At 35.7% G+C, this 24,795-nt stretch overlaps 1 long non-coding RNA gene across 1 annotated transcript in view; it reads left to right on the plus strand.

Annotated features, from left to right (window-relative positions):
* Positions 1-24,795, plus strand: part of LOC112424819 (uncharacterized) — a 58,784-nt gene that overhangs the window by 32,345 nt on the left and 1,644 nt on the right. Inside the window, exon 4 of the long non-coding RNA XR_003015752.2 lies at positions 17,340-17,513. This is a non-coding gene — a long non-coding RNA (uncharacterized lncRNA). The remainder of the gene's footprint in view (positions 1-17,339; positions 17,514-24,795) is intronic.

The following is a 24,795-nucleotide window of genomic DNA, read 5'->3' on the forward strand; positions in this document are numbered from 1 at the left end:
CATGAAACTGGTCTCTAGTGCCAAAAAAGTTGGAGACCACTGCTTAGCTCGTTCTTAAGTGAGACAAATTTGAACCCACCATATAATTAAAGTAAACATTTCTGAACCCAACTTTTTTCCTTAATTTTACTTTAGACAACAGGTGATGGTAATTGTGCCTAGTATTTCCTGTATTTCATGCTCATGCATGCTTGTCAAGCAAGTACAATATGTAGCATATCTCCGTAGTGACCCCTGCTTCCTGTGAGAGACTCAGCTCAAAGTTTATGAATATTTGGAGGATGAGGCAGAGCAGCAATCTTATCAGCTTTAATTTGTCACTCTACAGCTTGCCTCCATATTAAGTCCTCACATCCAGAGATGGTCCATAACTTTGAGATTAGCTAAGCCTATGAGATAATGCATTTTATTTCATTAACCATCTGTGGTGTGCTGCCAGGGATTTATAAATGCTAGTCAATGCTTGTGTTCCCTTAAGGATAATTTTGCAATCAGTCTGCAAAGATGTGAATAGAAACTACCCAGCCCTAAGGAAAGATGACATCCTCACTCAGATAAATAAAGATATAGGGAAAATATGATGACTAAATAAAATATATGGGAGGCTAAGCCAAAGTAGAGAAGACAAACTTCCTAGAAGGAGCCATAGAATGACAAAATAATGAGAACTTTAAAGACAATCTGGTTCTATTTCTTCACTTTAATGATGAGAAAAAATGTGCTCCAAAAAGAGCTTTTTTTTTCTTCTTTTTCTTTATTTCTTTTTTTTCAGGGTCATGGGCTATGTGAGTTGAAGACAACTCTGAGTCTGGTGTTTTCAGTGGGAAGCCTTTCTCTCTGGAGCATCTCACAGAGAGGTTACAGCAAGCACACCATATCCCAGCAGTCTGGGAGCCTGTATTCTTTTAAAACAGAGCTTAACAAAGGACACAGACACACAAACCCACAAAAAGATTATTGTTAGCAAACAGATGACTGAATCACTGGGTCTTTTCCACTTTTGATTTGAGGGGTTTATGATGATTAATGCAGGGTGATGGGAGAGGCTGCTTTCTGCACAAAAAAGTCTGGAGCACTAGGGAAAAAGTGGAAAAGGAAAAAGAGCTAATGTTCAAAACCACAGAATCATATGTGACAGAGGGAGCCAGAACCTCTCCAACCAAGGCTCACGGAGCACACCACATAGAGGCTAGCGTGGCTCAGGCTGCCTGTGCCAGTCTACTAGGCTGGTACTCTCTGCTCTGAAGGGTGGGGAAGGAAGAGGATTGGAAAGCAGCAATGTCAGGTGGCTCTGGCACTCTACCTGTAATGCCTTAAAAACATCCCAAGGCTTGCATGGACAAAAGATGAGCTTTCTGAGGCTACACGGACTTTAAACGTTGAATAATTCCAAATGAAGGTACAATTTGTATTTAGTACACATGGATCCCTTTGAAATGTTTCACTGGAGGTGGTGGTAAAAACTTTTGTTTATGAACAAAAATTTTGCAGTTGTCTCTGGATATATTCCTAAGACCCTCTGACTAAACACACACTGCATATATTTGTTTAACATACAATCAGATTGATTCTGTAAAAATATGTAATGTGAATATATATGCTTATATAGTAAAAAAAAAAACTTCACATCTGTCTGTATGCATCTGTCAGAAATACATATGGCAATATACTGACAGAGGAAATTCTTTCACTATTTATTATGCATAATGTGGACTTATAATTGCATAAGAACAGAAACAGAAAAGTTGATGTGAAAATGTACCCCACACTTGGACAATGAATGATTCACCAGTCCAAGCTTTTAACTTATTTTACATATAATTCTTAAATAGATTAAAATACAAATACAGATCAAGAAGGATTCACCTGATCTTTGCCTGATCCCAAGCTGGCTTATAATAACCTCACTTAAGGTGCAGTTTATCTTCTACTGCCCACCAGAATCCCATAGGCTTCATGTATGGAAAATCTAATTCAGAAGGATCAAACTGGGTTAGGAATGTGTATTTTAAAAAGCTCTAGATATCTAAGTAATTTGTCATATTTTTAACTTTAAGAACTTGTGACTCAAAGCACCATCACTTTCCCCTAACACAAATCCCAGACATAAAGCTTACTCTCTCATGCTTGAAGAATATGAGAACTGTTCTGATGAACCAAAGCTCTGAGGACATGGGAAAGGGTAGTCATTCTAAAGGGCCAGTATTAGGCCCAGATGTTTAGGTAAAGGGAATTGAGAGTCAGTCCCCCAAGCTAGCATATCAGACCCCTCAAGGGCAGCATTTGTGTCTCATTTGCATCCTCACTTCTGGCACAGAATTTGATGCTAAAAAGGGCTTGATCAATGAAAGCAGCATTCTCACTGGGGAGAGTGGACCATCAACATTTTGTAAGGTCTATGCAACACAGAGGAGAAGACCAAAAATTAAAAAGAACTAGCGGAAGTATATTAGATAGAGATGTCTATTATCTACTTTCATACTGCATGAGGTTTGGACTAACATTAAAATGATCAAGGACACGGAAGTTGGACAGCTATATTTAGCTCTACTTTAACAGATCAGTGAATGGTTCTAGTGTTTATTCCTTGCTTTTCCTCAGAGTGTCATATATCGGTTTCAAAAGCTATGGAATCTTATCTATATGTAATATAAGATATATATTATATGTGTGTGTATTGATCCCTTTCTCCTAAAATTAATGAGATGAATCCAGCATTTGCAAAGGATTAATTGATAAGGATGCTGAAAGGAGAGAAACAAGGAGGTTAACAGGCACATTTTGCCATGTAACCATTTTGATGAATAGTGAGAAGGTAGATCCCTGCTGTACTAAAGTCTTTTCTCTTTAGATAAATAATACTGATTTACATCTATAAATCACTGCCCTTTTATGCTTTAGTCTAAGACTTTAAGGGGAGAATAAGGGAGGTACAAGAAGGATACCACCTGAGATAACATGAACTAAGTCTTTATTAACCATAACTTGACATTAGCTGGCAACTCATTTCCTCTAAAATGCAGTATTACAAAGGTTTTACTGTGTGTATACCCATGTCTATATGGTAATGAGATGGAGGTTTTATGTGGTTTATGGAAAGCAGCAATCATTATTTTATAGCCACTTCCTGCCCTTTTCCCTATTCTCAGCAGTAAATTATCTTTCTTTTAATGTTCTCTATATCCCCACCTCAATTTCTAATGTCTCTTAGGTCAACAATGTGCTAAATGTCCAATAAACTCAACTTCAGGTTTCTCATATTGGTTTTCATCTCTGATCCATCTGAACATACCACTAATTAGGAGTGAGAGCAAGAGAAAAAATATTTTTGTTGAGAGATTTATATTTAGCATTTTACAATTTCTATTGCATAGACAAGAAAGTTAAATCATACGATAATAAGATGATTGTTTTAGATTACTAAATAGTGCATCTAAAGGGAAAACAGAAAAAAAAAAAGAAAACCAATCTACGTTTAAATATTTTAAGAAATTAAGGGTTTTTTTTGTTTGTTTGTTTGTTTGTTTTACTTAACTTTTAAACAACAAGTTCTTTAGTTAGACATGGGAAGAAATTGTGGGGTTCAAGACTGTGAGAATACAGCCAACAAGTTTAGAAAGAAGATTTGTTTGTGGGAAAAAAGTACAAGTAAGTTATCAATTAGAACCATATCATAGCCTTTTTCTGTTGGAAAAAGGAATTATTTTTGGACTGTAACATGTAGTCTTACAGTGTTTCTCCCCTTAGATTTGGAGCTAAATAATATTTTAAAAAATAGCTGTCTGGTTTCCCACAATCCACAGGAGGTTTGTGTGTCTGCACTCTTGCTCACACCCTGAAATTCTGTTATATTAGTCTCCCTCCCTCTCTGGGGAGCAGATGATGTCTCTTCATCTTTGCAGAGCTCGCCTTCACATGGTAATGAAACCAATTAAGGAATGCAAAAAAAAATCATGAAGAAAAAAAAAAAAAAGGCTAGGTTAAATGATACTCCAACTGCTAAATCTCAATGATGTCAGCTCCTCAAGAAACATGTGCATATGTGGTTTCCCCCAAGAAATCCTACCTAAACTTCCTATCCTACTCTCTGATATTTTTGATATTTTCTCAAATGAAAGAATACCACCAAGGCACACAGCATGTACACACTAAATTATACTTTAAGTACCATATGACTTTTACAGAAAGGGTCTTAAAAACACTAAACGTCTGTTTGGACATGAAGAGGAAATGACCATTGTGAAATTTCTCAGCAAAATCAGTTTACTGGGAATGACATGGAAAGTCAGGAGCAATTTTATTTTCTGTTGCAGCTGCTTAAACACTGGCTAGAAATTAAAACATTGGAATAATTTCTTTGCTTTATGGTCATGATGCAACTCAGTGGTTTCAAACTTGTTACCAAGGACAAGCCAATCCTGAAAATAGGTCCGTTTTCCACTAGTTCCTTAGAAAAGAAAATGTTTAGCTTTCCCCAGTCTGTCAATCTTGTGGTAAGGAAATGCCACCAGGGTACCTTTTATAAGAATTTGGGCTCAGAAACAGCTGTACAAATCATAAAATAAGTTTTTTCCCCTTTAATCCAACTGGCATTCAAGTCAATGAGCATTTTCAGAAACAAATTATAAAGCAGACTTGCTTTGAAACCCAACCTGAAAAGAGAGAAACACACAACCATGACAACCTGTTTAGAACTGGATATTCTGATTTTCAACACTGGAAAATGAGGGAAAATCATCTATAATACTCTAAGCAAAGCTCTCCTAGTGTTCTCTACTTGCCTGTAGATGCAAAAACAAATCAATGCAATAGCCCCAGGTTTCTGGAAGAACAAGAAAAAATGTCCTTGAGAGATGATACAAAGGATATTATTCTTTCATGAACTAATATTCTCTCCTTATTCGTTTTAAATTAACAAAGAAACCCCCAAACAGAAAGCTAAATAAAGGCTTCACAGTACACAGCGATAACAAGTGAATCACTGAAACTAATTTTAACCCCAGAGTAACAGAGAATGGTAAATCGTTTCCTTCCCCCTTGCAACCTCCCCTCCCTGCTTGCAAAATTTTGCTGTTAGATTTAACCACATTAAAATGTAATTTCATCTTATTCTATGCCTGCCTTTGTTACTTCTAAGAGTCTAGCTTCTTTTCTTCCCACACTTGTAGGGAAGAAGGCACAATTTTTTATTTATTTTTAAAAACATATGTGTTTTACTTTATTTTATTGTGATAAGAACGCAACATGAGATCTATTCTTTTCACACATTTTTCAGTGTACAATATATTATTGTTGACAATAGTTATAGCAGATCTCTAGAGCCTGTTTATTTTGCTTCACTGAAACTCTGCCCATTTTATTGACAGTGGGCAGAACCGTAGCTGCCCTGGTAAGATGCTGCATGAGCACTGGCAATTCAATTGGGCAGCTCAATATGTCCTCCACAAGAGTTCTGAAAGCCTGTTTTAAAGATATTTAAGACGGTAGTGTGTTTAGGGCAGATCTCTTTTCCTGGTTCTCTTCTTTCTCCTATGAGAAAGACTTTGTCAGTGGAGGAGCTAGACACACAGGCCTAGGAGAGGCTTTTTTATTTAAATCGGTACAATATGTTCTGAGCCTCTCACCTTGTGCCTTGAACAGAGATTTTGCACTAAGGAACCCTGCTTCCTGAATGAGCAGATCTCAGAAAAGCAAATAACATAATCCTGTTACAAATGAATTATTATGAAACCATTTCTATGTTTGAATATCTGGAGGGTTCTGTATGGCTTTGTAGAGCAGCAAGATTTCTGGAGGAAAGGGATGCTGTGGTAATCACCCAGGACTTAACCCAGGGGATTGAAAAATAACCCAGAGTTTGGCCAGTAGAAGACAAGGGGAAGGTTCAGATTGCTAAACTCAAAGTTGTTGAGAAACTAAGTGTTGATGAGAGAACACTCAAATCATTAGGATGAAAAGAATCAACAAACTCTTTGGTAGAAAGGTAAACAAAGAGAGATGACCCACTCTCCCCTATCCTCAGTTCTCCATATTCACTTTGAACAGCTGAGTGTCATTCAACAATGATCAACATTTAATGAGCACGTATTATGAGAGAGGCAAAGAGCACAATCCTAATCAGACAAGAGCCGGGCACGGAGCAAGATCCTAACCATACCAAGTCAATCAAGACATGGTTCCTAACCATAATACACATAAAAATTCTCCAATGGAGTGCTGCCCACATGGCTTTGAATCTATCATTAGTTGGATAATTGATGGTGTGGTTTTTCAAGGCCTAAACTTTCGAGTGCTCAATGGGTCAACAACTCTGCAAGGCATTTAAACTGTAATCTTTCCAATTAGACTTATAAGTTAAACGTTACCTACCACCATGTTACTGACATGAACTAAATTATGAACAATGAAGAAACTTGCCCAAGCTTAGCTATAAATGGCAGAATTGAGATTTAGATGTTTTTATGACTCAACACCAATGGCCTGTTACCACGTAAGTGCTGGCGTTCTTCATTCAGGTAGTTTATATAATGCATATGCTTGAACCTATGCTTAATAACCTCCTCCTACTATGTTGCTTAAGAAGCATTTTATGCAGAAATGGAAACAGAAGGAAAAAATGATCAAAAAATTACAAGTCTTTCTCGTTGATGAGAATGTTCAAATTGGATACACACTCACTTGAATGTATAAATGCATTGTCTCTCCTTCATCCCCAGGAGATGTGGCTCTGCATATCTGGTTGCCAGAGAGAGATTGCAGCTGGCTGGAAACATTACACAGCACTGTGCGAGCCTGCAGTACATTATCACTATTATATTTTCTGATTATGGCAAAGATTAAGCTTGCAGCTTCCTCATATGTTAGATAGTATTAGCAAAGTTCAGCATGAATAAAGAGAATCAATCCAAACAATAATTCAACCTGCTTTTCATGGGTCTGCCAATTTCCTGTAATCATTAAAAAATTATGTATCACAGATTTCAATTTTGAATGTTATAAACATTTTCATTTCTTTTTATTTTACCCATTTTCCATACAAATTCATTTATATTTTATAAATTAATAAACACAGAGGTTAAAAAACTTTCACAGCAGGATGCAGTGGCTCACGCCTGTAATCCCAGCACTTTGGGAGGTCGAAGCAGGTGGATCACAAGGTCAGGAGATCGAGACCATCCTGGCTAACAGAGTGAAACCCCATCTCTACTAAAAATACAAAAAATTAGCCGGGCATGTGCCTGTAGTCCCAGCTACTCAGGAGGCTGAGGCAGGAGAATGGCATGAACCTGGGAGGCGGAGCTTGCAGTGAGCCGAGATCGTGCCACTGCACTCCAACCTAGGTGACAGAGCGAGACTCTCTCAAAAAAAAAAAAAAAAAAAAAAAAAAAAAAATCACGTAACTAATAGCAAAATAAGTTGGTCACAGATTTTTTTTAATGTTATTAACATAATAATTTCTTTATTTTTTATGATTTGTAGAGCTGGAAAACAGAATAGGTAAAAAAAAATGCATATTTTAAGTTCACGTGATCTAGTCTAAAATATTGTGAAATATATTATTACATATTGATCTCCTTTAGGTTTATGAAAATATTCACTTGATACATAGTTATGCATTTATTTTTGGAGGGAAGTTCAGTGGATAACGACCAATGAGCAACTGGGAATGGACATAGCATTTAGATGAGATGGTATTGTAAATCACATAGTAGAACACTGGCTTTCATCCTTAGCCCTTACAAATGGCAACAGAAGTATGTGAGAGGTATGAAACATTCATTCATTCAACAAATACTTATTAGGCATTTTATTATGCAAGGAATGTATTCCAAGCAGAAAGAAAAGCAACTCTGCAAGGTCTATTTTGCACTATTCAACGATGAGAAAGAAAATTAGTGTGGATGAAGTAGAATGTGCTGGGGTACAGCTGCAGCAGATGAAGTCAGATGGTATAGATATGTCAAATCATGTTTGGATGTGTTTGTAGGGATACTGAATTCTATTCTCAGTTAAATGGGAAGCTGATGGAGACTATTCATTAGGGGCATTGCATGACCTCAGAATCCAAAACTATCTGGATTTGTTTCTGCTCTTTTGATGAATATCTATGGGCTGGATGTTTACGGGAAATATATATTCTTGAGTTCCACGTATAAGAACACCAGTTTAGGGATTACGACTAGGTCCATTAATTGAATATTTAGTGAGAAATATTTGTGAGCCGGAATTGGGTAGGGGACAGGTTGGATGAATATTGGACCAAAAATCAGAAGTAAGCAGATCTTTTGTGTTGGCCACCAACAGATGGATAAGATGGGGAAGAAAAACAAATGACAAACTGGAAGTGGTGAGTTATGATGTCATAGCAGAAGTAGAGGGGTGGGAGCATCAAAGGTGAGTATGTAACGAATATCAGATGATATCGGTAGCTTCATGGAGTCCAGATGAATTTCTGTAGATAATTTCCTGCCACTACAAATAAGGTCTCATACGTGAGACGAGTCAAAATTTTGTTAAAATTCTGGTAAGGAATTAAATGATCCCATCTATTTGGTAACATCTTTGAGTTTAATGGACTTTAATTTAATTTTATCTTAAAATAATTTTGCCATTTCTCAGTTGAAAAAAAAACAAAATTTAGAGACTTTAAAGCAAAATGAATAAGGACAAATCAGTTATTAAACTCAAATATTTTGACTCTCAACCCTTTGTTGAGAGTTTTAACCTTGTCATTAATTTAAACTTTTTAAAATATGCTGCTTGCATGTTTTCAGACCATTTGAATTGGAAGTTCAACATAACATTTCATATATTTTTAGGAGTCATTGAAATGAAATGTTAATTCAGGCTCTAAATATGTAATTTTCTTGTTCATATTTGATAGTAATTAAAAAGAAGATAACTGCTGATAGTTGGATTCTTTGGGTAATGAATCTGCCACTTAGTTGAGTAATGAGATCTTGGACCTTTTGGTGAAGCTTCATTTTTAATACAGACAGAAGGAGTCTATGAATCTGCGAAATAATTGGATAACTCAGGTTATAATGAAAATTAGAATATGACAAAAATCATGGGCTTGTTTCCTTGCAAATTTGAAATTAAGTAATTAAAGACAAGTGCTGACATTTCTGTTTAACCTCAAGCTTGGCTTCTGTGTATTAAGTAAAAAAGAACATCATTATATGTAAAGAACATACAGGGGCCAGGAATGGTGGCTTACATCTTTAATCTTAGCACTTTAGAAGGCTGAGGCAGGCAGATTGCTTGAGCCCACGTGTTTAAGACCAGCCTGGGCAACATGGTGAAACCCCATCTCTACAAAAAATAGGAAAATTGGCCAGGCATAGTGGCACACTTGTGGTCTCAGCTACTTGGGAGACTGAAGTGGGAGGATAGTGTGAGCTCAGGAGGTAGAGGCTGCAGTGAGCTTTGATCATGCCATGCACTCCAGCCTGGGTGACAGAGTCACCTGTCAAAAAAAAAAAAAAAAAAAAGAAAAACAAAAATTATACAAGGGGTTAGTCACTGAAAAGTGTCAAAATTGTCTTGGCAAAGAAGCCAGGATTTTCTTCCTTAGTGATTATGTAAGAATCCAATCAAGCAAGCAGATAGACTCTATTCCTCAATAGAATGCTTGTCAAGAAATGAGTAAACTTCTGTAATTGACATCTTGGAAAAACAACAGATGAGTAGAAAAAGAAGCTAAGATATAGTGCCACTGAGTCACAGGTGGTCACAGACAACTAAGAATATATCAGATTTAACAAAAGTAGCATCTAAATAAAAATTTAGAAGAGCTATATCAATTGTTCTCATCAATGACTGATTTTGCTCCCCCAGGAGACATTTGATAATGTCTGGAGAAGTTTTTTGTTTGTTTGTTCGTTTGTACTTAATTTTCACAAATACAGTGCTATTGGCATGTAGTGGGTGGAGTTAGGGATGCTGCTAAATATCCTACAATACATGTAAAAAGTGCCAAGGTTTAGAAGCACTCATCTAAATAAAGATTTTACTATGAAACCACTTGGAGGAGAATTAGTCTTTCCTAAATTAATTGCAATCAAGAAATCAGTAGTGGATGGTGCCATAAACCAGGGCTAAATAATATAGGAGAGTTGGAGGCACTTTGAGTCACCGTCACTAAAAGAGAAAATAGAGGAAAAGTCATGGATGTCCACCACAGAGTACTATACAGCAGTTAGAAACAACAGGTTAGATAGACTCATAGCACTATACAGAAGCAGAGCACTGATTTAAACATAAGAAACAGTGGGAAGCATCTATCAAAATACTTTTTACAAATATACCAAGTACAATAAGCAACAAAATACAAATAAAACAACAATGCACATTTTGCAAGAACTAAATAAGCAAAAAGATGTGTTAAATTTCTTAGCATCATTACATGTCTAGAAGGAGAAAATAGAGAACTATCGCAGGAAGATATTGATCAATTAATCAGTCAATCAAGAGAGAAGCTAATAAAAATAATGTGCTATGCACTGAGATTTATGATTACTTCAATCCTCTTCATCTTATGCCCAAAAACATACCATGTGTGTATTATATATATATATTCTTAGCATATATTATATGCTATATGTATGCTAGTATGTATAATATGCAATACACATAATATAATATATATGCTAAGAATATTGACACTAGGTAAGAATACTCGAAATCAGTACAGATGGTAATCAAATAAGAGTTTTAATTATTCACATCTGGATTCGTAGATTTTTCTCATTAAGGATAGGTATGAGGAATACATTTTTGGGAGAATAAATAACTGCTTCTTAGATTAAGTAATTCTGGAATTCACATGGAAAGGAAATACACCAAGTTCTGCATAAAAGACAGGAAGTGAATCAGGAATTACACAAATCATTATATATTAGTGATTAGTATATGATTAAGTTTCACTTTCTACTGAGGGTGGAAAAGCCAAGAAACATAGAACACATGCTAACTCACTTTTAGAAAAGAGACCTACATCAAAATGTGAATGTTAGAATAAAATGCAAGGGAGTTGGAAAAAAAAAAAAAAGCAAATAATCTACCAGAAACCTGGAAGCTGTTTAAAACACCTTATTAGAAGCCCAGGCAAAATATGTGCCAAGGATCAAGAAACCCAGGTGTTCAAACAAAAACTCTGTATGGCTAACTGGCAAAGCAAAAGAGGTCATTGTGGGTGAGGAAAAGGAGATGGCATTTTTTAAAGGTACAATTGGTAAAGGGAACAAAAAAGAAAATCTATTAAATAAGGTAAATCAAGTGCAAAAAAACCCTGTAAGACTAGCTAAAAAAAAAAAAAAAAAAAAAACCAAGACTTTAAGGAATACTGTGCTTTGTATTCCAAAGAAAATAATAAAAGCTTAAAAAATCAATCAATCAACAGCTGGGAGTGGTGGCTCACGCCTGTAATCCCTGTACTTTGGGAGGCTGAGGCAGGCAGATCACATGAGGTCGGGAGTTGGAGACCAACCTGACCCCATGGAGTCAGAGATGGTGGAGAAACCCCATCTCTACTTAAAATACAAAACTAGCTACGTGTGGCAGCGCTTGCCTGTAATCTTAGCTACTCAGGAGGCTGAGGCAAGAGAATTGCTTGAACCTGGGAGACGGAGGTTGCAGTGAGCCAAGATGGCGCCATTGCACTCCAGCCTGGGTAAGAAGAATGAAACTCCATCTCTAAAAAACAAATAAATAAATCAACAGTAAGATGCCAGCTTGAGAATCACCAGGACTATACAATGATGGTAGTTGAAAAGCTGACCTTTGAAATAGAATTCAGCAAAGAGAATCAATGGATTCTTTATTTTGATTTTTATTATGAAAAAGTTAGCTAAATATCTAGCTACACATAATTGTAAAAAATAAAAAAGAACAGAGAATTAATAAAAGTACTTTGTAAATCCAAATATTTTCTTCATCAATGGCTTGTAATTAGAATTAGAAAAGTAATACTTTAAAAGTATGGATTTGGGGGCCTGCAATTGTATTTTTCCTAAGTTTCCATGTGATTTTGATGATTGATTTGTTTAGGAACAACTGTTCTAGATCTAATTAGCAATCTAGAATTTACATATAAACAATGTCATGGCTAAAGTAAGTAATTATTCAGCTCAGTTGTCAAGAAATAACATTCAAATCCATATTCTGCTGAACAACTGAAACAAGCTCATAGCTAATGTGATTTGCACCCAGAAAAGACCCTGAAAAGTACAACCTGTTAAATTGCACTACCATATCTGACTGGAATTACAATAAAAGGCAAGATTATTTTACACTTAAATATGCATAGAAATTTAGTGGAAAGGCAATATGGTATTTTTTCAAGGGAAATTTTTTCTATTAACTTTAGAATTATTTGACATTATTTATATGAGAAACAGTTAATATAATTTATTTAGAATTTAAATTATACAAAAGTATGTAATTAAGGGTATTAAAAGCAATTGATCAGTATGAAGTGGGAAGAACAAATTCTTTAAGGAGGGAATAACTCATAGACAGAAAACAAAGGCTAGGGAGAGATAGGCCCCTTTCAAAAATGAAAAACAGATACCATGATGTGACAGTGTCTGGCCACAGGTGCCCAGATAGTTGGACAAACATTATTCTGGGTGTTTCTGTGAGAGTATTTTTAAATGAGATTAACGTTTAAGTCTTCAGACAGAGCAAAGCAGATTGCCCTTCATATTGTGGGAGGGCCTTGTGTAATCAGTTGAAGGCCTACATAGACGAAAAGGCTACAATTTCTTGAGTGAGAAAATTCTCCTGCCTGATGATCTTCAGACTGGAACATCAGTTCTTCCTGGTTCTACAGCAGCTTTCCAATTTCCATTACCAACCAGGACATTGGCTCTGCAGATTTTGGGTTTGCCAACATCTATAATCATGTGAGCCGATTACTTACCATAAATCACTCTTTCTTTCTGTATATTCAATTGGTTTTGTTTCTCTGGAGAACCCTGACTAATACATAAGATATAACCTACTTGGTGATCTGCCAAGACCTACCTGAACATCTTCACTATGAAAGAAAGTCAGTAGGGAAACTTCAAGACTTTCAAATAGCACTAAATATTTAAAGATAATGAAATGTCTGGTGGAGGAGTATAGGCTACAACTGAGTCTTATGTATAAATTGGCATATGAGTAGACGCTAAGTATCTGAATGAACTAGTATAATAATGCATTTGAAAAATAAAAATTACACACACACACACACACAATACCCACATACATACATTCTATACTGTGAGGAAAATGCATTCCTCTTGTAGAATCATTCCTAAGAATACTTTCTGAAAAACATGAGGCCAACAGAACAATAAGGCTTATTATTGAGAATGTAGTTAAAAGAAAAATTAGTAAGTTTATTCTTATCCTTGAATAAAATATAATGTATTGAAATTAGTGTACTGAATGCACTTCTGTATGCCATACCTTAGGAAAGAAATAACAGTATAGAAAGAAAAGAACAACTATACAAAGAAGAATGGGCTTTTTAAGATATGTGATTTAAAGAGACAAAAACTTAGAGATAAGAATGAACGTAGGGTTGGAGGAATCAAAGTTTATAGAATTATAAAAGATGTGAATATGATTAATATGTATTTGTTATCCAGATCTAGAATATTAGAACTAGAAGGCATCTCATTAAGTATAGAAGAATCATTACATAAAATAATCAAGATCAATAAATAAAAATACGTTATAAAACTTAGAGACAGCAAATGTAAATAGCATGGTGCCAATTATTTGGCCACAATGTTCATAATTATGGATTTTCTCAAATGAGAAAAATGATATTTGTGGATTATAAAGTGAGTAAATGCCATTTATATCACATAGATTATAGACTTGGAAAACACTTTTTATAAACATTGCATTAAAAAATGGCAATCTGGGCATGGTAGCATGTGCCTGTGGTCCCAGCTACTCTGGAGGTTGAGGTGGGAATGATTCCTTGAAACCAGGAGGTCGAGGCTGTGGAGAGCTATGATCATACCACTGCACTCCAGCCTGGGTGACAGAGTGAGAATCCGCCTCAAAAAAGAAAAAAAAAAAAAGAAAAAAAAAAGAAAAAAGAAAGAAAAAAAGGAAGGAAGGAAGGAAGGAAGGAGAGAAATGTCAATCCTTGGAAATGAGAAGAAAACAATTTCTCCATGTGTCACTTTTTTTTCTTCAAAGGTTTTCTATATCCTGAAATAACTTTAAAAAGCTGCCGTGATAGATATATTATTAAAAACCATATTCAGACCAAAGATGTGAGCTCCTATGTCTGACACCTTCTGCATAAATCAATACTTACAGTCCTGTTAGTAAGATAAATGCCTGGGATAATAGATATACAAAATGAAAGGCCTTAGATCAGAGCTTGCCTAGCAGACCATTAGGTTTATATCTTACTTTCTTCAAGGCACTTATTTACTTTTGGAGATGCTGGGCCACAGAGGTTTCATTGGAATGTGTAAGTCATTATTACTCAATGTAACTGACATTTGCCTTTGTAAGCATGATGCAATTGCTTCTTCCTTTCCTTCATTTCTAGCTGAAATTATGCAGCTTTAGCAATTGATCTTCAACAGAATGAATAAGTTATTCCATCACAACCTCAGAGAACACGAAAATGCTCAAGGAACATTTCATACCTTAGAATAACTTATATTGCAGAGGTAAATTATTAGGTAAACATTTATTCCACTTATTACACACTCAAGTCTGTTCAAAAAGATTGTGCTACATGTCTGAAGTGACTTTGACCTTGAACTTAAAACAGTGATTCTGTGGTTATTGGCTGATCAGTCTCATTTTATATCACATTCACAATTACTTGTTCAAGTTTCAACTGCAGCTACAACATTAGGCTATTCATAAGTTTTAATAGTACTACTTGTGACTCCAATCTACTTCACACAGCACTTTGAGATCTGTTTACAATGCAACTTGCACTTTAAAATAAGAATAATCGATAAAGTCCTCTTGCCTCCATTTTCTTATCCGTAAGTAATATTGCCCCCAAAATATACACAACCCAAAAAGCTATAAACACTGGAATAGAGTATAAATTATAGAATGAAAAAGCTAAAAGAATAGAAATGCACAGAATATGATTTTCCTAACTGGTAGTTCATGATGGCCTTGGGGATAGATTGGTAGAAAAGTGATTTCATCCATCTGAATACATCTAAGATTCATTCAAATGTTTTGTCTAGTAATTAAAAGAGGAAAGAACACCTCACATCTGCAAAAGTTAGTTCAAACTACATTATTCTCTGTGTCTTACATATTTTAAAGTGATAGTCCTACTGTATTAGTTCATTCTCAGACTGCTATAAAGAATTACCTGAGACTGGGTAATTTACGAAGAAGAGAAGTTTACTTGATTCACAGCTCCAAAGGCTTAACAGGAAGCATGATTGCGAGATCTCAGGAAACTTAGAATCATGATGGAAGGTAAAGGGGAAACAAGCACCTTCTTCACATGCTAGACAGACAGAGAGAGAGAGAGAGAGAGAGAGAGAGAGAGAGAGAGAAAGTGCCACATACTTTTAAACCATCAGATCTTGTAAGAACTCACTATCATGAGAACAGCATGGGGGAAATCCACCCCCATGACCCAATCACCTCCCACCAGGTTCCTTCCCAACACTGGGAGTTACAATTCAACATGAGATTTGCACAGGGACACAGAGCCAAGCCATATCGCCTACATTAAGTGTTCCAGATAAATTTCGTTTGAATTTGATACAGAATGATAATTTATTCTGATAATGTTAAAGACTCTCAGAAAAAGAAAGTTTTTAACGCAACCACTCATTTTTAACATAAGATTTTTTTCTTGGCTGAGATGAAGGATATCAAGAAAATGCCATTTTCTTTCCCCCGCTATATCCAGGAACTTTTTCTTTGGATTTTCACAAAAGAAAGACTTTTTAAAAATTATTTGAAAAATGAATCAATGATGCCTTAATTTTATGTGTCATCATCTACATTTCATTTTCAACTTTTGCTGTTTTATCTTCTTCCTTGTTAAGCTCTATGAATCTGGCTTGGTTTTTCCTGTTCTTGACATTTATGAATAAATAAAAACTATGGAACTCAACAAGTGTGACAATTCTAGACTAATAGAAGCATAATGAAGAATCTCACAGAAGTTTCTTTCTAGTGGCCCACCTAACACTTGCCTCACCCTCACCTAATTACATAAGTAAAGATGAAGCTTTAGAGGAAACCTCTGGTATACAGAGATTTCATCTAGGAATGTTGCTACAGTACAAACTGTCATTATCTAGATAAACTCACATGCATTTTCCTCAAAATAATGATACTCTCACTTGCTTTCCTTTACAGCCCAGCTGAAACCATTTAGCCTTATGACTTTGTCCTCAATGGAACATATTGATTATATCATCATATCTCACGAGACACACATCTGCATACACAAATCATTCTACATCTTAAAATAATTTTCACTGCAAAGAAACATCAATGAGTGTGCATTTACTCCTCTTATCTGGTGTTTCACACTCAATTCTGTTCAGAAATATTGATCAGCATGCTTGGATTAGGTTAAGAATATGAATAAATTTAATCAACATATCAGCTGAAAATGCCATGAAAAAAAATCCACAAAAAATAGAAATCTACAGGCTAAGTAAACACACTCAAAATACATTCATGAAATAAGAACATGGTGGGGGAACATGGGAAAAGAGACAGATGAACTAAACTGACTTTTCTTGCAAATAGGTATATAACAGAGTAGACTCAAGGTTATTCTGCATAAAATGAATGTGACAAAAGAGTCCTGCTAACGACTTTCCAATTGCTACACAATAGTTGTTTCAAATAAAACCAACAAGCTAATTACAGGCATATTACCTGAGGCCACATATTAGGTTAGTGCAAAAGGGATTGCGGTGTTCGCCATTAAAAGTAATTAAAAGTTGGTGCAAGAGTGACTGACGTGTTCACCCTTAAAAGTAATTAAAAGTAATGGCAAACACTTCAATTACCTGATAAATCTTGTTTTTCTTAGTGACATTTTTGTACAATTTTGCAACAGCTTCTTGGAATGTGAATAGTTCGTATACATGCAAAAATACATGAATATATAAATATAGAATATGTTATGATCATTGAAAAGTCTGGCTCAAAATACCTATGCCATATTTATTTATCTATGCTTTTATCTCTAAACCCGTTTATTAACATATGTGTCCTCCACCTCTACTATTTTCACAATATTTTCCACTTGTATATATTACTCTTGATATGACACATGATACAACATGATTTTATCTGGATTATCCTATTTATAGCTATTTTTAGCCTCTGAGGACAGCTCCATAGGGAGAATGAATCATTCGTCAACGTCAACCATATTTTACTGAAGATTTTGAAGGTATTCCAATGTGACTGACTTTACTACATTTCCTCACATGTGTGCTGCTGTGTCTGAGATCACCATGTTTTCAATTATCTCATATGAACCTGTAAGATAAATGTACTTTTTAAAACATTAGAAATGTTGGAATAGTAAGGAAAATATTTTTAATTAAAATATCTGCTACTGGCAAACGTCATCTTCCAAATGTAAATACAAAACTTCCATAACCATAAAATTTGTTGTAAAACTTTGTGATGATTCTTTCATCCAAGGGAGTAGCAAGGTCATGTTAAAATTACCTGGAGAGAGAAATAGAGGTGTGTTCACATTCTTTTTTTTTTTCTTTAATTTTTTTTTTTATTATACTTTAAGTTCTGGGGTACATGTGCCGAATGTGCAGTAAGATGTTTTCACATTTTAAAGCTATTAATAAGAACTCAAGGGGTCCTCCTACCCCAAATAGCCTCTCCTCAAAAACTGTATCTGATATAATTCCACTTATCTGGGAACAGAACCTAAACTATTTTTTCCCCAAGTAAATGCTGCTGTTTCTTACGTCTGCATCTTCCCGCACACAACTCTCTGGAATACCCTTTGTTTTCTTTCTCTCTGGTAAAGGCCTACTTTCATTTGAGATTCATATTCTCTGGGACATACTCCTTGAGAACATTCTAGGCTTGTGAAAGTCGCCTCTCCCATCTCTGTGCTCCCATGACATTTTGCCCCTGATTTTTATCACCCATCACAAAATTGTTATTATTACTACTATTATTATTATTTGAGGCAGGGTCTTGCTCTCTTGCCCAGCCTGGAGTGCAGTAGCATGATCATGGCTCACTGCAGCCTTGACCTTCTTGGCTCAAGTGTTCTCCCACTTCAGCGTCCTAAATAGCTGGGACTACTAGTGCAGGCCACTACAGCTGGGTAATTTCTGTATTTTTTGTAGAGATAGGATCTCATTCTGTTGCCCAGGCTGCTTTCAAACTCCTAGGCTCAAGCAATCCACCTACCTTGTCCTCACAAAGTGCTAGGATTATAGGTGTGAGACACCATACCTGACCTATTTTTAAGGGTTGGATTCTCCTACTACACTAAGTATCTCTGAAAAGAAGAATTAAACAAGAATAAAATCTTATTCTAAAATTGCTTATCACAGAGGTAGCAAGTTAATGTCAACATAGTCTAAATTCTGATTTATAAGTTTTTTTTTCACTTTTATGGTGCTTTATGAATATTGAAATTTTTATATGAAGATCCACATTTCTGGTTCCTCTTGAAAAATCTAAAATCTTGCAACACTAGGCCTTCATTCCCACATGATAACATTCGGCTACCGTTGAATAATGGATGTCTATTATGGACATAGTCCCTGCCTCCAGTTTATCTCAGTTTTCATCATTCAGGTTTGTTCCATGTCTTGCTTTACTTTCCTTGGTAATACTATATGCCTGCTATAGTATTTAATAGTGTTAGAAATTCCAGGCCTATTCAAAGTAACCTTTAAGGCTATTAGAAAATACATGAAATAATAGAACACACCGATAATAGCGGAAACTGAATTTCATAGCCCATAGAACATTGTGGAAGGCCAGGCCTGCTCCAGGTGCAAAAGGTGAAAATCTGGGTTGTAATGGGCAAAAGCAGAAAGTGGTAGGAGGTTGTTAGACCCTTAAAGGAAGGAGAAGATCACTGAATGCAGAATAGGAAATGTCAAAAATTAATTTCACCATCTTTACAGCTTTGCTTAAGGGCAGGATTAGTGATAAGATTTGAAACTGAATCAGTAAAGCTCACATTAAAACATTCAATATTGTAAAAGGAAAGATTTGCAGAACAGTACCATATGATCTTCCTAGAAGGTCTTTTGTGAAAGATATTCCACTTCTCACAATATTTTAGCTTTTCTTCATCTCAGCTCATATATTTCTGTACCTGATAATTTTTAAGTTATGAATTTGAATCATCTTTGTTGCTGAATTTTATTAGGCTCTGTATGTCCAAAATCCCCAGGCGTGATGGTCTTGTGGATAGTGGGTGCATGTGTGTATGTGTGTATATGTGTGTGTGTGTTGTAGGAAAATTGGAATTAAGAAAGAATAGGAAATGAAGAGTGAAAGGAAGGAATAGAAATGGTTAGGTGATATACAGCTAATAGATTTAACCAGTTGTTAAATCTAAATATATACTATATATATTAAATATGTATTAAACATTGACTATTATGATCACTTTCTCTTATTGTCACCTTCATCCTGTAAATCAGGCAAACAGAACTGATTGTTGAAATCTTGAACTGTGAAGCTCAGACTATTCCTGTTCTTCCATGTAATGCTTCAAAAGAAGATTGATAATAAGGAAAAGGTCTGTGCAATGATAACATAACAGTCACATATTCTAAATAAGTAATAAAGATGACTATGTTTACAGTAATAGAAAATGGAGGGAAGAGAAAATTGCAATACCCAAGAAAGAAGTAGGTTCTTGTTTGTGCCTCCTCAAAAATTTTACATAATTTTAACAGATAACCAGTCATTACATATTTATCTTTTTTACTACTGTGCTAGGCATTTTGGGAGACATGGAGACAGAATCTCTTTTCTCAAATGGTTAATGTGTAGAAGTGAAATTATTGGTGTTAAGGATATATATCTGTTTAGGTTACAATTGTTAACTAACCCTACATCTACAGCATTGCAGTTGCTACTATAATTTAAAACAGTATCATTTTTCAAGGTAGAGTGCCCTGCATTTTGCTCCATGCATCAATCGCTGTTGCCATCATATGTCATTTGGAGATATCCTATCTATTAGGACATTAGTATAGATTGGAGAGTAGAATGATAGTTACCAGGAGTTGGGGTGGTTGGTGGGGGCAGGGGAGAGAAGCTGGTCAAAGGATACAAAATTTCAGTTAGGAAAAAGGATTCAATTCAAGAGAGCTATCGTACAACATGGTGACCATAGCTAACAATAAATTATACTCTTGAAAAATGCTGAGAGTGGATATAAAGTCTTTGCATCACAAAAATCTTAATTATGAGAGGTAATACATGCTAGTTAGCTATACTTAAGTCTTTCCACAGTGTATATAGACTTCAAAATAACTTGTTGTTTCATTTGTCAATTTAAACAGTTTCATTTGTCAATATAAAAATTCTAAGAAAAAAACTAAGAAATTTTGGGCCAGGCACAGTGGCTCATGCCTGTGGGAGGCTGAGGCAGGCAGACTGCTTGAGCCCAGCAGTTCAAGACCAGCCTGGGCAACATAGTGAAACCTTGTCTTTACAAAAAGAATTCAAAACTTAGCACATGCCTGTAGCCCCAGCTACTCCAGAAGCTGAGCAGGAGACTTGCTTGATCCCGGGAAGTTATGGGTATAGTGAGCCATGATCCTGTCACATGACAGAGGGATACCCTGCCTTAAATAAATAAATAAAAATAAAAAATAAAGATATTTTCCTTTTATTCATAATCTACTGAGAGGTTGTTTTAAAATCACAAATACATGTTGAATTTTTACCATAAAAAAGAAATTTCTAAATTATGACAAAAATTCTTAGAGATGATTAGTTAATCATACATCCGAAATTATATTGCTACATGATCCCTAGTTTGGGGGCTAATTGTTTAATCAAGGTGCTATGGTTTGGCTATGTCCCCACCCAAATCTCATCTTGAACTGTAATCTCCACACGTCCAGGGAGGGACCTAGTGGGAGGTGATTGGCTCGTGGGGGCCATCTCCCCTATGATGGTTTAAAAGTGGCAGTTTCCCCTGTGCTCTCTCTCTCCTGCCGTCTTTTGAAGATGTGCCTTGCTTCCCCTTCACCTTCATCGTAAATTTCCTGAGGCCCCCCCAGCCATGCAGAACTGTGAGTTGATTAAATCTCTTTCCTTTATACATCACCCAGTCATAGGTAGTATCTTTTTTTTTTTTTTTTTTTCTTGAGACAGAGTCTCGCTCTGTTACCCAGGCTGGAGTGCAGTGGCATGATCTTGGCTCACTGCAACCTCTGCCTCCTGGGTTCAAACAATTCTGCTGTCTCAACCTTCTGAGTAGCTGGGACTACAAGCACATGCCACCATGCCCCACTAATTTTTGTATTTTCAGTAGAGATGGGGTTTCACCATGTTGGTCAGGCTGCTCTCAAACTCCTGACCTTAGGTGATCCATCTGCCTCTGCCTCCCAAAGTGCTGGGATTATAGGCGTGAGTCACTGCACCCAGTCAGTAGTATCTTTATAGCAGTATGAAAATGGACTAACACACAGGGATCCATATATTCACTAAAGCTTCTTATGTATAAGACACATAAATAGATATAGATACATAGATAACCACATGCTATCTTTTTCTCTCACTTTCTCTCCTCCAAATACAATACTTCATTCTAGTTGACAGCTCTAGTAAATAAGCTTTTCTCATGTAGATATTGTAAAAGAAGGCTATAAGAGTTATAAAAAGCAAATACATTTGTGTTCCAATAATAAGCAGAATCATTGCATTTTGTAGACAATCTTCTCTTGATGCAGTCCTCATTCAATTTCTAAACATAGATGTGTTCAGCTCCTCAGTCCATACTGACTGTTTAATCTTATTGAACATTCATGTAATACTTCATTCTTCAACAATCTGAAGAATTGAGTAAGTACTAAAGCAGAGCAACAATGTTATAATGCAAATGACTTCTATTAAAAAACTGTAAGGATGTTTGAACAATCAAACAAAAAATAGTGAATTATGATGATATCTTAACAATGTGTTAAACAAATAACTCTAGTTCTAAGTAACCACAGGGATAAAATATTGAAAGAAGAGAAACAAGACTGAAATGCATGAATGGCTTTTAGCTTTGCTGAATCCTAGTACTTACGAAGTCTGGTTTCCAGCCTTTGACTCCCTCATCTCCCTCACCTACCTCATACATCCATTTCTATCGAGGATTATATTTTGATATTGGGCTCAAAACTAAAGGGTCAGCTTTACCTTTAATTCCTAGGATTTAACCCTAGTTTGAGTCAAATGTCTAGCATCACATATGGTAGCCCATCATTGGGATAATTCATCCAACAACCAGGCATTTGAACAATAAAAAATGACTGAAAAATGCCCCTACACTTAAGGCACTCAGCCTCTGGAGGGAGGAGGGAAGTAATAATGCATAATCACAATTCATAGTGATTCATGTTGTAATTCATGTTCGTGCAAAGTGATGGGATCAAGAAAAAGAGTTGGGAACTTATCCTGCTATGACACAGAAACTGATGAGTTATTCTTGAATGATCCTGAAAGTTCTCTAGCAGAAGATATGATTCTATTTGAGGAAAGATCATGTGCAGTGTGCATAGACAAAGGAAGATGCAGTAATCATATTTGTTTTACAAATGAGAAACTGGAGGTAGTTCGGGAGAGCAGCTAAAATATGACATTGGAGACAGTAAGATGGATAAAGGAGTATTTCAAAAGTCTAGACAAAAGATTTTGATGGTTAGAATTTAGTCAATGGATTGGACATGAAGAAATACAAAGAAAAGAAGTGAAATTTTTTCAGGAGACAGGACAAAGTACTTGAAGAATTAAATGTCAGACCCATGAGAGAAGTAGAAGTCAGAATTGATTTGAGATGTCTAACATGTTAGGCTGGATGAATTATAATGTCCTTATTACTGAGAAAGAATATAGGAAAATAAACATGTTTGATAGGTACAAATTTGGTTTGAGTATGCTTGGTTAAGATGCCTGAAAATAACCTGGTGCCTGACTAACAAGTGAAGATACTCAATAGAAACTGGAAGTGTGAGTCTTAAATGAGTTGGGGGCTGAAGATAACATGTTGATACTCATTAGTATAATTATCCATGTCAAAATCCTAGACTTCATTACTCATAAGCAGAAAATAGCTTGATCCTTTCTTTTCACTGCCCTTTAAAACTCTCACAAAGAGCTATTTCCTAACCACTAGTATAACATCTTCAACAGATCCTTCTCTACATAATTCCTTATTATAAAAATGACTGTGGTCATTTTTTTTTTATTTTCAAGAATAGTTTTAGTCCGCTAAATACAATGACGAGTCTAGATAATTCTCAAAACCTGGCTTTCATGTAACCTCAGAGCTCCTCTTTTCTCCCTCTTGGGATGGATTGTAAAAAATCTACCCATCTTGCAGTTCTCTTCCTCTTTCCTGCCCTTTCCCAGGATTTAAGGGAGAGAAAGAAGGAAAAGAAGTGAGAGCTGATTCCAAAAAAGTGGAAGTATTCTACAGGGATATATGTTTCAGGGTGAGGACTGAAATGAAACCATTTGATCTGAGAGTTATCTGGGTACTGTTGATATTGGTGAGTAAAAATTAGGGTTAATTCAGTTTCATTAAATGAGATATTTTGAAGGGAAGAAAAAAGAGAGATAAGTTATGACCAAATAAAAAGCATTGTTTGATTTGACATAGGGAAGTACTGAGTACGTTTGAAGATAGTTCACATAGTCAGACCAATTGTTTTTCTTCCTAGTCCCAGAGAGGAGCTCACACCTGGTGCCTCATATCACATAATTATGCTTGATCTATGCTTCCTCTCCCAAGCTTTTATTTCAGTAGATTTCCTCACACCTATAACCACAGATAGGTCTGAGGAGAACTTGCTAGTGAGTGGGATTGTGGCACAGTGATAAGGACCTTTCTGCTGACATGATTACCTAAGTATCACCTCAACCATTGCAGCCCTCACTTTCTCAGGCACCCACTGAGATACTCTCATACTTTATCATGGGACTTCACCTACTTGGTAACTTTTTGTCTGGGTTGTTCTACATATTGTCATATATTTTGACACTGGACTTGGACTAAGAGTTGAGACGGTCAGTTCTGTCAATGCCAGCCCACTTCTAGCCTAGTCTTTTCCTGCCTTTTCTGCACTGCTAAAGATTGAAGCCAGATCTAAAGACAGTGGGCTGCCATGCTCAGTAGATGTTCCCAGACAATATCAAAATAAATATTGAAGACTTCGTGTCTGTATATCTGCTACCCTTCAGCAGCTAAACCAAGCTCAACGTACTTTTGAAAATGTCTCTGACTTTCATCTTTTAATTGTTTATACCCTAATGTATTGAGGAAAAAAGTTATATTTTTAAAATTCTCATATAACCCAGCTCAAATACGGGTGTTACCTAAGTAAAGTAAATTGTCTTATACTTTTCAAGCATAACTCCCTTTGGGTATAACTTAAACATTTTGTTATCATTAATTACTGTATACAAAAAAAGACATAAGTAAAAATTCAACACCACATTTTTGTGCTTTTTTTGTTTTTTGTTTTTTTTAAAAAAACAAATTTAATTGGTTATTTTAAAAAGGCTAATTGCTTAGGAAATAGATCTTTGGAAATAGTAAAA

This window comes from Macaca nemestrina, chromosome 6 (genome assembly GCF_043159975.1).
Source record: "Macaca nemestrina isolate mMacNem1 chromosome 6, mMacNem.hap1, whole genome shotgun sequence".
Classification (NCBI taxonomy): domain Eukaryota; kingdom Metazoa; phylum Chordata; class Mammalia; order Primates; family Cercopithecidae; genus Macaca; species Macaca nemestrina.